The 16,124-nt window shown below is 34.2% G+C and overlaps 1 pseudogene; it reads left to right on the plus strand.

The window, feature by feature from the left end:
• The first annotated feature begins 13,316 nt into the window (after positions 1 to 13,316).
• LOC105781486 (uncharacterized) lies at positions 13,317 to 14,203 on the plus strand (annotated as a pseudogene).
• The last annotated feature ends 1,921 nt before the right edge of the window (positions 14,204 to 16,124 follow it).

A 16,124-nucleotide genomic window follows, 5' to 3' on the forward strand; every position in this document is an offset into this window, starting at 1 on the left:
TCAAAAATGTTTGTATAGTGTTGTTTTATTTTAGACTTATAAAAATTAAAATAAGTGAATCGGTATGTGAACACAAGACTTGAGCCCAAAAAATTTTGCTTGAATGAGTCAATTATTCTCCCATTAACGTGATATTAGTTCTAGTTTGGTTTTGCTTTTTTATTTTTATTATTTCATTTTTTTAGTAAAATTAGATTACTTGATTTTCTAGATTTTTTATTGTTAGAATCAAAAGCAGTTTATTTTTCTTTCTCTTCAAAGCATCATCTATTCTCACAAAAAATAATTTTATAATCTTAGTCGAGTATTTTAATTGTTTCGTTCTTTCTTGTTCTTTGTTTTCCTACTTATTAACAAAAGTGCTTGTTGAATTTTAGACAATATACAAATTTATGAAATATCCTTAAACACAATGATATTAAGGTTGAAGTTGCAATCCCAATTTTTTAAATATTTAATTTCTGATATTCACCATCCAATCTCTTCATCAGCATTGTACCTTCTCACTCAAGTCTTTAACACTAGTTTAAGCACACCCTAGCACGAACATATTGTCCTTATACATGCTAGGTAGACTTGGTCTCTAACATTAAGGTTGAAAAGAAGCTTTAAGACACCAAATTTCAGGCAAAAGGAGAAAAGAACCTACACTTAATAGCCACTAGGCTTCTTCGCATTTAACAAATTTCTATATGGACGCAAAAAATTAAGGTCCTATTCTTTGTTGTGCGGAAGCGTGTAAAAGAGTAAAATTATTGTACTAAAAAATCACACTAAGTTCAATTCCCAGGAAAGAGAGGTGGATCACAAGGATCGCTTAAGTACCAAGTCTTTCCTAGCCAGAATATTCCTCAATCGTAATTTAATAGCACAATAAATCACTACAATCACACTCACAATTCATGTAGAATAATACAGTAAAGAACACAAGAATTTTAACGAGGTTCAACAAATTTTACCTACGTCCTCGGCACTACCAAATATATTTCACTCCAAAATACAAGTGAGAATTTACAAAGAGAGAGAGAGAGAACAATGCCTTAAGTAGAGAATGGAAAATATGAGATACAGAATGAGAGATGGTTATGCCTATTTATAGTTGAGGTTCAGGGATCAACTTGCAAAGTCACTTTACAATTAGGGACCAAATATTGCAAATATCTTAGATTTCTTATGCCAATATCTCGATACCCATATCTTTGACTTTCCAATATTTGATACCAATATCTTTGACTTTATTTGATACCCATATCTTTGACTTTCCATAAAAATGGATGATTTCCAATAATCTCCACCTTGAATATTTGATTCGAATAATCTTATCTTCACACAATTCTCTCTGCCTTTGTCAACAACACTTGATAGTGCCTTCTTCAACTGTTAAACATGCAAAATATTTATCAAGTTCAAACAATGTTCGAACTTGATTGTTGTTACCACCTTGGTCATCATATCTGCGGGATTATCTGCAGTCTTAATCTTCTGAAGGTGAATTTTCCCCTCATCAATAATTTCCTGCACAAAATGGAAACGTACGTCGATATGCTTTGTACGTGCATGATAGACTTGATTCTTTGCTAAATGAATAGCACTTTGACTATCACAGTACACGTTAATATGCTCCTGAACCAATCCCAAGGTTTTAACCATACCTTGTAACCAAATAGCTTCCTTCACAGCCTTTGTTACAGCCATGTATTCAGCTTCTGTGGTTAACAACGCAACTGTAGACTGCAGTGTAGACTTCCAACTTATTGGTCCTCCAGCAAGTGTAAACACATAACCAGTGGTTGATCTTCATTTGTCCAAATCAACGGCATAATCAAAATCAACGTACCCAATAATACCTTTACCATGTGTAGTATCCTGCTTGAACAGTAATCCAATATCCATGGTATTCTGAATATACCGTAGAATCCATATCACAGCTTGCCAATGTCCTTTTCCAGGATTATGCATATACCTGCTCACTATACTAACTGCCTGTGAAATGTCGGGCCTTGTACACACCATTGCATACATCAAGCTACCTACTGCATTAGAATATGAAACTTGTAACATGTATTCTTGTTTCGTATTCGTCGAAGGAGATAGTTGTGCAGAAAGCTTGAAATGAGAAGCCAACGGGGTACTTACAACTTTTTTCTGCTCGTTCATGCCAAACTTCTATACTACATTCTTCAAATATTGCTTCTGAGACAAACTAACTCTACTATGAGCTCTATCCCTACTTATTTCCATGCCAAGAATCTTCTTAGCTTCACCTAGATCTTTCATCTCAAACTCAAGGTTGAGTTGAGTCTTCAATCTCTCAATTTCAACTTTACTCTTAGATGCTATCAACATATAAGAGCAAGTATACAAAAAATCCTTCTTGTAGCTTCTGAAAATACACGCAATGATCAAATTTACTTCTTGTGTACTTTTGCCCTTTCAAGAACTGATCAAATCGCTTGTACCACTGCCTCAGAGATTGTTTCAATCCATAAAGCGACTTTGTCAGTTTGCAAACTCACCATGTAAAAATGCAGTCTTCATATCGACCTGAACTAGTTCAAGATCATATTGCGCAACCAAGGCTAGCAAAATCCGAATAGACGAATGCTTCACAACTGGAGAAAACACTTCATTGTAGTCTATTCCTTCTTTCTGAGCGTAACCCTTTGCTACCAATCTAGCCTTGAATCGAACTTCATTTTTACCAGGAAATCCTTCTTTCTTTGCATATACCCATTTGCATCCAATTTCCTTCTTTCCTTTGGGTAGTGTCATCAACTCCCAAGTCCTATTTTTATGAAGAGACTGCATTTCTTCATTCATAGCTTGCTTCCACTTTACACTATCAGGGTTACTTCTTGCTTCTGTGTAAGTAGAAGGAACATCATCATCTACAATTGGAAGTGCATAGGCCACTATATCATCAAAGCGAGCAGGCATACGAATCTCTCTTCTTGGCCTTCTATATGCAATTGAATCATGTTGCTGTAGAAGTTCTTAGGTCGAAACTTCTTCATCATTTGTTCCTTCAATATTAGCTGGATCATCATTAACCTTTTCAAGCTCCACCTGCTGCAAAGTGCCACTGGTTTTGTTATCCTTTTGTGAATCCTTGTTCTTCATCATAGTTGATTCATCAAAAGTCACATCTCTACTAAAAACAATCTTCCTTCTATCAGGACACCAAAGACGGTATCCTTTTACTCCACCGGTTATACCCATGAATAATGCTTTCTTTGCTATTGGGTCTAACTTAGATTCTTTTACATGATAATATGCAGTGGAACCAAAAACATGTAAAGAATCATAATCAGTTGCAGGTTTACCAGCCCACCTCTCCATAGGAGTTTTTCCATTTATTACAGCTGATGGCAACCGGTTAATTAGATGGCACGCATATGTAACCTCCTCAACCCAAAATTCCTTGCCCAATCCAGCATTGGACAACATACATCGAACTTTCTCCAGTATAGTCCGATTCATACATTCTGCCACCTAAATATGTTATGGTGTATCTCAAACAGTGAAGTGTCGCACAATGCCCTCATCTTGACATACTTGTAGAAATGGATAATTCTTGTACTCAGTACCATTGTCTAATCGAAGTCGTTTTACCTTTCGACCTATCTGAGTCTCCACCATCTTCTTCCATTTCAGAAATGCATCCAAAACTTCATTTTTCCTTTTCATTTGATACACCTATACTTTCCTTGAATAATCATCAACAAAAGTAAAAAAATAGTGCATACCTCCCAAAGAAGAAACTTTAGTAGGTCCCCATACATCACTGTGAACGTAGTCCAGAATTCTTTTTGCATTGTGAATTGCTGAACCAAATTTTATCCTCGTCTACTTGCCCAGAACACAATGTTCACAGAATTCCCATTTGCAAGAATTTGCACCTTTCAACAAGCGTTGCTTCGCCAAACTGTGCAAAGCTTTTTCACCAGCATGTCCCAATCGTATATGCCATAACCTGGTAGCCTCTGAATCTGCATCTTTCGTAGAAGCTGTTGATGTTGATCCAATAACTGTACTTCTATTTAAATAGTACAGATTATTCCTTCTTATGCCTTTCATCACCGTCAATACCCCAGCTACTACCTTTAGTAATCCATCTCTTAAAGTGATTGTGAGCCCTTTAGATTCTAGGACCCCTAATGAGATGAGATTTTTCTTCAAGCTAGGTATGTAGCAAACATCTGTCAAGACTTGAATTGAGCCGTCGTTATTCTTCAATTGGATTGTACCTACTCCCATTGTCTTACAAGCGCTGTCATTGCCCATAAAAACAACTCCCCCTTCTAGTTCTTTAAGACTAAAAAACCAGTCCTTATTAGGACACATATGATAAGTACATCCCGAATCCAAAATCCACTCATCTGTATGACATGCCATTGCCATGCCAACCAAGCTAAAGTCTGACTCCTCATCATGCTCTTCTACACATGCATCAGAAATAGCCTTGCCCTTTTGTAACTTAGGACAATTCTTTTTCCAATGCCCTTTCTCAAGACAAAAAGCACATTCATCTTTGGCAGGTCTCACTTTGGACTTACTCCTTCTACAGTTGTTCTTTGTCATGAACGACCTCTTCTTTATTAAGACTTACGTAGTTGTATCTCTCGTGATCTTTTTATCTTTCTTTCGAGTCTTAGATCTATACAACGCTTTCTGATCGCATCAAATGTGATCGTATCCTTCCCATGAAGCAATGTGGTGGTAAGATGATCATATTCATCAGGAAGAGAATTCAACAACAATAATTCCTTATCTTCATCTTCAAATTTCTCATCCAAATTTAGCAAATCTGCTAAAATTTTATTGAATGAGTTCACATGGTCATTCATCGACATACCGGGTGCATACGTGAATCGATAAAGTTTCTTCTTCATATAAAGCCTATTTTCAAGACTTTTTGTTAGAAACTTTTCTTCCAGTGTATTCCACAACTTCTTCGCTGATGTCTCCCGCATGACAGAGTACTTCTGCTCTTTGGCCAAACATAGGCGAATCGTTCCACATGCCTGTCTATTGATCTTAGCCCACTCCTTGTCATCCATATTGTCAGGTTTTTCTTCAATGGCTATGTCCAGCTCTTGCTGGCATAAGACATCCAGGATCTCACATTGCCACATACCAAAATTATTTGTACCATTAAATTTCTGTACTTCAAATTTTGCATTGGTCACAGTAGTCTTTGCTGATGACGATACCTTTTCCATTTTTCTCCTCAATCCCAACTACTGTACGTGAACGATTGAATTCCCCAAGTACGAATCTAGCTCTGATACATCTAGCTCTGATACCAATTGTTGTGCGGAAGCGTGTAAAAGAGTAAAATTATTGTACTAAAAATCACACTAAGTTCAATTCTTAGGAAAGAGAGGTGCATCACAAGGATCGCTTAAGTATCAAATCTTCCCTAGCCAGAATATTTCTCAATCGTAATTTAATAGCACAATAAATCACTACAATCACACTCACAATTCATGCAGAATAATACAATAAAGAACACAAGAATTTTAACGAGGTTCAGCAAATTTTGCCTACGTCCTCGGGCACTACCAAATATATTTCACTCCAAAATACAAGTGAGAATTTACAAAGAAAGAGAGAGAGAGAACAATGCCTTAAGTAGAGAATGGCAAATATGAGATACAGAATGAGAGATGGTTATGCCTATTTATAGTTGAGGTTCAAGGATCAACTTGCAAAGTCACTTTACAATTAGGGACCAAATATTGCAAATATCTCAGATTTCTTATGGCAATATCTCGATACCCATATATTTGACTTTCCAATATTTGATACTAATATCTTTGACTTTATTTGATACTCATATCTTTGACTTTCCATAAATATGGATGATTTTCAATATTCTTCCTACTACAATTTTATTTGTATTTTACTAATTCATCAAAATCGTTTGAGAAATTCTATAGAAACATGTCAAACATAAAAAAACAATTTTGAGGAACACGAAAACAAAGTTTAAACCTCTTTGAGTAGGTAAAAATAATTTATAGCATACAAGTTTGAATTTATGTATGATAATTTTTATTTTTACAGAACATGGGGTTTTAATAAAGAGGAAGTTATCATTGCTCTTTTCTAAACACCTATAAAATCATATTTTAAAAATAAAATTTATGTTTTTCATTAAAAATTAATTTTGGGTTTACGTTAAAGTTTAAAAAGAAATTCAAGAATCAATTATGCATGATGAAAGTTTTAGCATTCTCGCAACTTTCAAAATTGATATCTTATTAAATATATGTTATCTTAATTTTAAAAATATAAGTTCAATTCAACATTTTATTATATTAGAGAAAGTAGTGAAACTTTGATAAAAATTATTTTGATTTATTTAAGAAGTAGTTGAAGCAATCGGGATGTTGCAAGTTTAAATAGGTTGTTTCTCTTTAGTTTCTACTAAGAAAAGAAAAACTTAATGCCATGAACTTAATACTTATAGGCCATCCATCATAACTTAAGTCTTACTACATTTCTACAATCAAACACCTATATCAAACTAAATGATATTTCAATAAACCCATAAAATTTAATATCTTACTAGATCAAATAGCAAAGTTATATGATCGGTATGGTAAGAGGAGCATATTATCTCTCCTATGCTTACATGTCACCCCATCATAGTTGGCAGAACTAAGCAGTTGAAGGAGAATGGAACAAAAGCTTTTATTCTATTTCTTTCTTATCCATTACAAAAGTTTGGGAGCTGCCCTTGAATTTTCTCTTCTTTCCAGGTGTTGTTATAAGAGCCTAACAAAGCCCTGAAATGCAGCCACGTTGAATCAAAACGTGGTCGAGTCAATGCAAACGTGTTGGTTTCTCGACTACTATAGGCAACGTGGACTATGCACAATGTGTTGGACAAAACACATTAGCGAATAAAATATTTAAATATAAATTAACACATGTTTATATATAATATAAAATATAAATAGAATAATTTATAATTACATTGTCAAATACGTAAATTAATACAAATTGTAACAAAAGTTGAAATCGAAAATAAGAATAGAGAATTTACTAAACGTTGAGGCCTGTTTAACATGGTTTCCTTAAGATAGATTCAGCTGCTCCTATGGTACTTGGAGAAACGTTGCTCAAATGTTTCCCAAGATACAACACAATGATCAAAGCAATAGCACCTCTGTAGCGATCAACGAACAAACGTTGCCTTTTTCTATCACTGGAACGTTGGGAAATATGGAGAGGAAAAGAAAAATTTGAGAGAAAAATAAGTTCATTGTGAGAGGATATCATTGTGGAGAAATTCTTTAGAATTCATAGCCTTTTATAGGCATTTATTATGGTGGAATTTTGGAAATATCCACAAAATCTGCCATTAAAGGAGCTAACAAATCAATTTGATTAAAAATTAAATCAATTTGATTTGAATAAAATAAGATAAATATTGTTATATAAACAGATTATGTTTGCTGAGGAAAAATAGTTTCATGTTGGGCTAAAATATCCGTAGGCCCATTTTGAGCCCGACCGGTCCGGACATTTCACGTTGCCCACGACCTACGGGTGTGCCCCAACCCCAACGACCAGCGGGTTTGACACTATGCGCTTCGTACAGTGCATCCGGCAATCCATTTAGGATGTAGTTTCGGCATAGAAAATCAGAATGTTTCCAAGCTTCAACAGTAGTGAAAGCGGTAACTTCATCTACTTCGCCCTCTTTAACAGTAGGAGGGTCATCTTTCAAAAATTTGGCCAAGTTCAAAGGTAAAAATAAAACAACATTTTCTATTGCCAAGTATTGAAATTCTGTCCTAAGAATTTTGCAGGTTTCTCGTTGTGGCTTACAGCAGCTGCCACAGGCAACACTGAGTTTTGGATTAAAGAATGTGTTTGAACCAAAGCTTCAGATTGTGAATTGTTTGAATTTGTGAGAGTCTCCATTTTTCTGTTAAGAAACAAAACCAGAATTAGAAAACTTATCAACTTTTTCTAGGCGACAGGAATCTTATAAAACCTGAAACAAAAGTTTATACGGTCTAATAAAAAATACAATAAAACAATGCACCAGGTAGGTAACTGTAATGCCCTAAGGTTTTAGTGGTTATGGTGGTTAGGTTTTGTCATTAGCGCGTATTTGTTTCAATAGTTAGGGGCTCTAGTCGTGTGCTAGGGCCATGGGTTCGAGTCTCAATTCAATCATTTTGTTCATAAGCTTATCTGATTTAAAATAAAATATGCTTTGTTGTCGAAACAATTTAAAGTTGTTTTTTTTAAACGAGTTTGTGAACAAAATATATTAATAAGAAATCAAGTGGTTAATTTTGAATGATTATGTCTTTTGGGTTAGTTTTGAAATAAATAAATAAAGTATTTAAATTATTTTGTACTTATCTATCTTTTTTTTAAAATTAGTTCCATTTTATTTTTTGTTTTGTTTTATTTATTTTAGCTACAAAACTAAAGAAATAGCCCATGTTCCCTCTATTATTTTTCCTAAGGCACGCTGCAAACCCCCACAATTCCAAAATTTAATTTTCTTGATTTCAGCTTTTTCGACTATTCTTTTAATTTTGTTTGGGGAAATTTCTTTAAAAGTTGAGCAATTAATTTTTGAAGCAGTGGTGTCATTCTTGACAGTAAATCCAAGGGTAAGTGTTCAAGTTCAGTTTGTTATGCATTTGTTTTTCTAGAGGTGTTGGTGGCAGTGGACATTGTATAAATTTTACTACATGTTAGGAGTAGTGCAAGTGGCAGTGGACAACCCTCCAACAATTTAGAATTTGTGTAGTGGATGCTCGTTCATCAGTAAGTGTGTGTGGTTGTGTTATGAAGGGTTATTTGGTTTGATTGGGGTCGTTATTAGTTTTTTCCCGTGAATCATCATTAAAATTTCTTATGTTAATCATCAATGAAGGTTCTGGGATTACTAGCATTGAATCTGCATTAGGAAATAGTCAGGTGTGTAACGAAAAACCCAAAAAATAGCGAACGCCAAAAGCAAAAATTGGAGCCTATCGATGCCACACGGCCGTGTGCCAAGCCATGTGATAAGCCGTATGCAACACACGGCTGTGTGACACACAGCCTAGGCCATTTTGGGTCGTGTGGGCCACATGGGCGTATGGGCCTAAGATTTCAAAATTTTTCCCTAGGGTCATACAAGTCGTCCCGATTGACTGTGGGCCCTTTCATGGGGTCGGTATGTCTTTATATAAGCCTTAAAGCATGAAATCTGTTAATTTATTAGTATGAAATTTAACGTAAATAAACACCTAAATGCATGTATTGTGATGCGATATGTTTGATCGTTTATGTATAAGCATGGTCAATATCTGTTATACGAGCACGCATGATATATACATTCTGGTATCCATTATTCTGTTATACCTGGTATTCTATTTGTAACTGGCTAAGGGGCGGGTTATGTATTATGTGGAGGAAGTTTTCTATTTGAGGCATTAAGTTGTCATTATACCGGCAGCACTGCTACGATTTTTTTGAAAAGTGTCGTAAGGACACTAAGTGGTGTTTAGGGTTGTGTGGGTGTTTTATACCCCACATGGTGTGTTGGGAAGCAGAGGCTAAAGCAAGGGAAGCAGAGGCTGCAGCGAGGGAAGCCGAGCAGCGTCAAAAGTTCGATGAACTCCAGCAGCAGCTTCAGAGTATGATGAAGATGTTTCAATGATGCATGCAAGTGCCGTCTTAAACTATCGTGTAAATATACTTCGATTTTGACTTTTAATTATCATTTTAACTTTTAACATTTTTGTAAGAATAATACGAATTTTATTTTATTTATTGATATTTATTATTTTATTTGTTTACTATATAGATTTATTACTTTTGGCTGGTTTAGATATGATTTCTTCTGATTTGTTTTTACAGGAGGGCTGAAAATATAAAAAAAAATTAATTTACAAATCTGCCAAAATTTGTGGCGTTTTTTAAAAAAAAACGCCACTAAAGGTGTTGGCCTTTAGTGGCGTTTTTGGTCAAAGCGCCGCTAAAGATAAGGGTCTTTAGCGGCGTTTGTGGGGCAAGCGCCGCTAACGATTAGGTTCTTTAGTGGCGTTTTGTTGTCGAAGCGCCGCTATAGATCAGGGTCTATTGCGACGTTTGAGGGGAAAGCGCCGCTAAAGATTAGGTTCTTTCGTGGCGTTTGTGGTCAAAGTGCCGCATAGATCAGGGTCTATTGCGACGTTTTTAAAAAAATCACCGCTAAAGACCCTGATCTTTAGTGGCGCTTGTCCCAAAAACGCCGCTAAAGACCCTGATCTTTAGCAGCGCTTCCACTAAAGCGCCGCTAAAGGTCTTAGTCTTCAGCGGCGTTTGTGCTAGAAGCATCGCTAAAGATCAAGGTCTTTAGCGGCGATTTTTTTAAAAACGCCGCTAAAGTTAGCGGCGCATTCATTAGCGGCGTCTGTTGCGGCACTTTTCAAAGCGCCGCTAAAAGTATCTGCGGCGCTAAAAAGCGCCGCTAAAGGCCTAAAAAAGCGCCGCTAAAAGCCTGTTTTGGTGTAGTGAAGGGACACAGGTAAACTATGTACTTTGCATCAATAGACGTTATTCATTCATCATATGCTAGATAAGCTTAAGGTCAATACCACTGAGTCTAAATCCAAATTAACATAAGACAGTTACATTTATTTAAAAAAAAAACAAAAAAACAAAAGATAACATTACTACTAATAAAACTATACCACCACCAGGCCTATACAATAGGATGGGGGTAGGATTGTAATTTGGATGTAACTCTGATTCTGCATGAGACATTCGCAAGTAGCTGTTCTGTTATGTATTTAACCTGTGATTCTGTTTCTGTTAAGTTACACACTGAGTTATAAAACTCAGTCTTTGTTTGTTTGTTACTTTCAGGTAATCCTTAGACTTAGGTGAGTCAGTGCGGTGGGAGCTCGGATATGTCCACAATTTCGTAAAACTTTATTTACATAATTTGGCTTATTTAAATTTTCGGTTTAAGAGAGTTTTGTAATTTTTGGACGCTCCAGACGTATGGGTTTGTTATCATTTTTTATTTTTATTTTTATTTTTGGGTTTTGGTATAACCTATGATAAAATGATTTTATTTCGAAAAATAGATATGTTTTTGCGATCAACTGTTTTTAAGAAAACAAACTCGGTTTTTCAAAATATAACGCCTTAAGAATTTCCACTGCAAATTATTCAATTTCTTAAAAAATGTATTTTAACTATTAAGGATGACAAACGTTTTCATATAAAACGGATTTTTAATTAGCAAAGATGCACGAAGTTTTTAAATAAGGAAAAGTTGGATTTATAGCTATTTTACGTAACATTTCCAGATTCGGCTATAATGTCTAGGCCGGGTTTGGGGTGTTACAGTAACCCTAAAAGAGAGGTGGTGCACTCGGCACGCTTAAATAACTAGTCTTTCAAAGAATCAATCCTAGACATGCATTCTCATATTGTCTTTTTAATTCACCGTTGATAAATTTCTTTTTAATTCACAATTTAAAGCCACAATTAAGGTCACCATAAACAGAAAAATTTCCCTTTGATTTGTTAAACAGCAGAATTAAATTTCTGTAACAAAATCAAAAACAATTTTGTTAAACAACGAGATTAAATCTCAAACAAAATTATATAATTAAATCAAAATAAAATATGTTAAACGGCGAGAATAAATCACGAAATAGATTTTATTTAATTTTAATTTCTCGTTTTGGCAACAAAATCAAAATGTAATAAATCAATTAAACGGTAATAATAAATCCTGAAACATAGTTTATTTTAACTTTAATACTCGTTTTTGGAAATTAAATCAAAATTGGAATCAAATTCGTTGAATGACGTGAATAAATCTCAAAACAGATTTTATTTTAATTTTAATACTTGTTTTAGAAATAAAATCAAAATTGAAATAAAATCCGTTGAACGGCGGGAATAAATTTCGAAATGGATTTTATTTATGTTTCATTTCCCGTCTGGAAATAAAATAAAAACTGGAATAAAATCCATTGAACGGCGAGAATAAATCCCGAAACAGATTTTATTTACTTTTAATTTGGAAGCAAAATCGAATAAAATATGTTAAACAGCGGGAATAAACCCCAAAACAAATTTTATTTAGTTTTAAAATTCGTTTGGAAATAAAAATCAAAATAGAGAATAAAATCTGTTGAACGACGGGAAAAAATCTTGAAATAGATTTTATTTAATTTAAAATTTTATTTTCGAATAATTTTTTTCTCTTTTCGCCTTAGTGTCTCGTTCGTCTTGGATTAGAGAATTTTAAAAATAAAACAATGATCTATCTTAAGATTGTTGGACAAAACACATTAGCGAACAAAATATTTAAATATAAATAAACACATATTTATATATAACGTGAAATATAAATAGAATAAATTATATATGTAGTCAAATACGTAAACCAATAAAAACCTTAACAAAAGTTGAAATAAAAAATAAGAATAGAGAATTTACTAAATGTCGAAGCCTATTTAACACAATTTCCTTAAGACAAATTCGGTCGCTCCTATGGTACTTGGAGAAACATTGGTCGAATGTCTCCCATGATACAACAACACAATGATCAAAGCAGTAGCATATCTGCAGCAATCAACGAACAAATAGTTTCTTTTTTCTATCACCAGAATGCTGGAAAATATGGAGAGGAAAAGAAGAATTTGGGAGCAAAATAAATTCGGTGTGAGAAGATATCAGCGTGGAGAAATTCTTCAGAATTGATAGCCTTTTATAGGCATTTTGTATGGTGGAATTTTGGAAATATCCTCAAAATCTTCCATTAGAGGAGCCAACGAATTAATTTTATTATTGAGCCCGACCAGTTCGGACACTTCGCATCGCCCACGTCGTGCGGGTGTGCCCCAACCCTATTGGGTCCTGCTTGCGAGGCAGGGTTCCAAGCTTAGTCATTCAATCACCCTTCAAGTATTTAACTAATGTGGGATCTAAGCTTTTACTTTTCCTCAACAAATATTTCCATGTAGCATACTTTGAACATCAATTTCTCATTCGTCACTCAACCACTTTGAGCATATGACATACCATTGTAAAGGTTTCATGGAGTAAAATATGAAACCATAATTTTATGATTGAACTCTCCACCGCTACCTATTGAGAATATGCCTCAAAGTTCCCATAATATGCAATTTTTCCAACACAATGCGTATTGTTTCTTCCTCCTCAAGTTGAAACCATATCTTCCAGTTCTTTAAAACCATGAAAAATGCAAGCCAGGTTGAGCATCCCCATCTAAAAGAAAGATGACAAATTGTTTGGTTTTGAGTCTTCTTGTAGTTAGTTCACTCACGATGGTTACTGTTGTCGGAAGGGACGATGTTATACTGAAATAAGGCCATAGGGTCATAGCTGTTGAATATGACTAAGATGGCAAACATAACACCAAATTCTCAATCTCATCCTTGTCGCTGCACTAGCAAACAGACCAAGGGGAATATTTTGGCAAGGAAATTATGAAAGATGTCGCATCTGCACTTCCCAACGTTGGCCATGGCATTTCACAAGGAAAAGCTGGCTCCGAACGACATTCACCTAGGAAACTTATCTGTGATGCTTTCGGGAAATATACTTAGAGGGCCGCCACCGCCCTTAGTAAAGCCAAAGATAAGGTCTCAGACACTGCACATGAAGCTAACAAGCTTAAACAAGTAACTTCAGGGGCCGTACATGAAGCGATAGAGAAGGCTAAAGACAAGGCTTGGGAAACTGTACAAAGAGAGCTATCGGTGGTGCTTTAGGCAAAACAAAAGGGGCAGTTGTGCAAAAGGGACAAGATGTTAAAGAAAGCGTGAAAGAGTCCATTAATAAGTCCAAGGAGGTGGCGAAAATAGTAAAAGGCATGTCCAAGACGATGGGGGATGATATAGTGACAAATACATCAGAGCAAGTGGAGAACATTCATGAAAAGGCCATGGAAGAAGCAGTCTAAGCTGCGAACAAAGTTAAAACTAGTGCAAACAACTTTCTTGATGGTTTGAAGTACTTGACTTCAATGGAGGCATTGAATACAGTGATGAGTATAGCGAACATACTTGGATTAGCTACAACATATGGGATGAGTGTGTGGGTTACGTTCATTTCCAGCTATATCCTGGCAGCACAGCTACCAAGACAGCAGTTTGGGGTGATGCAGAGTAAGATATACCCTATTTACTTAGGGAAATGCCTTATAGTATAAGGTTGGCTTTCTTGGCAAACTAAGATAAAAATTGGAAACTAAGATAAAAAAATTTTTTTAATGAAAATGCAAATATATAAGGTAGCTCAATTCATGGCAGTACAATATTATTTAAAAAAAACAAACAAATAAAATGTCACCAAACATTTTTTTTAGGGATTATTGGAGACATGCCTAAATAGGTTAGTGGACAAAGACATACCTATTGAGGAAAAGGCCAAAATTGTTATAAATATTTCTATAATTACAAGAAAACTTCCTTGTTCGGAAAATTTTAATAGCCAAGAAAAATTATTTACTATTGAACACATTTCACAATAAAGTTTGCAATGGTGTTCGTCCTATGATAAAAACATATAAAAATACTTAGTCAACTAGTGATTGAGAAAGATCAACATTTGTAGTAGAAATGTTCCTTAAAAAAGAAAGTGAAGAATGATTGCACTGTTATCATATAAAACTCTCTAGAATGGAATGCAATCTATTGTCAAGATGTTTGTGATGAGTGACATGAAAACTTGGGTTCAATCTTTAGTATCCTTGTACTTCTAATTACCAAAAAAATCTTAAAACTAGTTAGATTAGATTCCATTTGATGAAGATTTATTCATGTTGAATTTAATAAAAAATGGGATAAGAAATATTGTGGAGACATAAAACTTAAACATTTTGGATAAGACATTTCATTAAATGCGTATACTTCAATTTTCTAATTGATCTATTATCCCATTGTTATCCTTTGACAAACTACAAAAAAACTAAAATCCAACACAGACCTTGGAAAAAAGATATGCATATTATAAACCTAAGAAACAACCATACCTTCGACCAAAACAACAAAAGAAAAACATTAAGGCTCTACAGCAACCAACTATAGCTAAAAAGGTACATAGAAATGGTGGACCCAAAGATTTGATTAGTGGAACAATGAGGTAGCCTTCCTCAAGGAGATGAAGAAGCATTGCAAATCCACCTTGGTCCCAAAGCCCTATGTTCTCATACACAATTCAAACTGATAGCTTAATCAATAAGAAAGAAAAAAATTACACTAGATCAACAAAACACATTGTTTAAGCAAAGATATAACCTAAACCTTGGCGAATATACTTCAACAAAAGAAACTGAAAAGGAGAGTCATCCATTCGAGATGCAATGAGCAAGCAAACAGTTGAATTATCAACTATGGAAACATGAGGCGATTGAGCCTGGTACTAGCCAAGAATAACTATAGAGGAGGCCTTGAATTGATCTTCTTGCTATTTATTCTCTCCATTAGCTAAGTGAAATCGCTTGAAATTAAGGTTGAGGGGGAAAAAGGGATTGAAAGGGACAAACTAAAACTATAGCTCAAAAAAACATTAAGGCTCTGCAACAACCAACTAACATCTAAATTCTAAAAAAAAAAATCCAATCAATATTCATAACCTAAATTCTAAACTAAAATCTAATTAAATATATTAAAGCCCAAAATATAAATCTTAGGGATAAAAATAAATAAATTTGATCCATAACCTAAATTCGAACTAAAATCTAATAAAATCTATTGAAACCTAAATCTAAACCCTATGGCTAAAAAATAAATTCAATTCAAGACTAAATTCTAATTAAATTTATTAAAACTTAAAATTCGAAATTCCAAGGCTAAAAATGAAATAAAGGAATATTTAAACTTAAAATCTAAAATTGAAATCTAACCCAACCTAAAATATCTAAAATATAAAATCTCATAATAATAAATCTAAATAAGATCCAAAATTAATACCAAACTCCAATTAAATCTAAATTATATTAAAAATCCAAATTCTAAAACAAGTTGCATATATATATATATATATATAAACCTAAATTCTAAAAATGTAATTATTAACTATCCATCAAAGTATTGTAAAAATAATAGAAAATATAGTAAATTAATCAAAGG

Source organism: Gossypium raimondii, chromosome 13, assembly GCF_025698545.1.
Source record: "Gossypium raimondii isolate GPD5lz chromosome 13, ASM2569854v1, whole genome shotgun sequence".
Classification (NCBI taxonomy): domain Eukaryota; kingdom Viridiplantae; phylum Streptophyta; class Magnoliopsida; order Malvales; family Malvaceae; genus Gossypium; species Gossypium raimondii.